General features: G+C 32.4%; 1 long non-coding RNA gene across 1 annotated transcript in view; it reads right to left on the bottom strand.

Moving 5' to 3' along the window:
- The window catches only part of LOC310720449, a 2,202-nt gene extending 1,106 nt beyond the window's left edge, over positions 1-1,096 (bottom strand). Inside the window, exons 1-2 of the long non-coding RNA XR_014531734.1 lie at positions 286-1,096; positions 1-252 (exon numbers count right to left, since the gene is read on the bottom strand). The exon at positions 1-252 is cut by the window's left edge and continues 1,106 nt beyond it. This is a non-coding gene — a long non-coding RNA (uncharacterized lncRNA). The remainder of the gene's footprint in view (positions 253-285) is intronic.
- Positions 1,097-1,443: the final 347 nt, after the last annotated feature.

Raw genomic sequence — 1,443 nt, 5'->3', positions numbered from 1 at the left:
TAATGCACTACAGAGTTCACTACACACTGCATCTCCACTTTAGCACTGTGTTCACTACATTGTTGTGTAAATACACAGCATCTCTACATACTAGATATATTTAATTTATAATACACTGATATTAAACACACACACACACACACACACACACACACACACACACACACACACACACACACACATGTGGCGCATGCACAATGCAGGGCCCAGCGTCTCTCCAGATTTCGCCATTCGGTAGTAGTTTCTCCACTTCTACACTACACTGTATAAACACTGTATAAACACTGTATAAACACTGTATAAACACTGTATAAACACTGTATAAACACTGTGAATAACTTCTGTATAATTCTACATACAATGTACATATTACATATTGTAGTTCTTATACTCCTCATTCTCTACACACATTGTGCCTTATATACATCTGCACTACTATTTTATTTATGTGTATATACACACATTACTGTACATTCTGCCCAATATTTCACATTTATTTATTTATTTATTTATTTATTAATTTATTGATTTATTTATATTTTAGTGGACTTGTTTATTCAGTTTGCAAATTTTTTGTCTCAATGGCAAAAGCTTATGACCTTCTATTCAATTCAATTCATTTTTATTTGTATTGTGATTTTAACAGTGATTATTGTCTCAAAGCAGCTTTACACAGATAATGTGGTGATAAAAATGAATATGTTCTTTATAAGTGTAATTTTCTACTTCTACCTGTGGTACAACAGTGTCTGCACATTTTCACTGCCATAAACGTATAACTATTTACAACAACATCCACACGTGTCCTCACTGCTACAGCCTTTATATTTATCCACTCTACATATATTTACATATCTATCTATCTATCTATCTATCTATCTATCTATCTATCTATCTATCTATCTATCTATCTATCTATCTATCTATCTATCTATCTATCTATCTATCTATCTATCTATCCACACACACACACACACACACACACACACACACACACACACAGTTCAGCATCACAGTCTGTGTTTGTGGCTGTATTCTAATTTGTACATTTTATTAATTTTGTTTATTTAGCAAGAATCAGATGCTGAAATAAACAAATAAATAAGTAAATAAATGAATAAATAATCAGTGTGGTTCAGGATCAGAGCTCTGCAATACAATACTCTGCAATATTTGGGATGGAAACAATATAAATTATTATGAAGTAACACTAAAAGTTTCACAGTGAGACGTGTTCACACTCGCCATATCTGTGTGTGTGTGTGTGTGTGTGTGTGAGTGTGTAGTAGTGGTGTGTATATAAAACTGATCAGTATGCGTGCACACAAACACACACACATACACACTTTATTCTCTGCTGAAATATTTGTACATAATAATATTTATAAAAACGTGTATTAAGTAAATTAAAAGAGAAAGAATAACCCAGATGCAGTGCAGCAG

This window comes from Silurus aristotelis (assembly GCF_946808225.1).
Source record: "Silurus aristotelis genome assembly, chromosome: 26".
Lineage (NCBI taxonomy): Eukaryota > Metazoa > Chordata > Actinopteri > Siluriformes > Siluridae > Silurus > Silurus aristotelis.
Note: the sequence above shows the minus strand (reverse complement) of the source record. Positions and strands in the feature narration are given on the sequence as shown.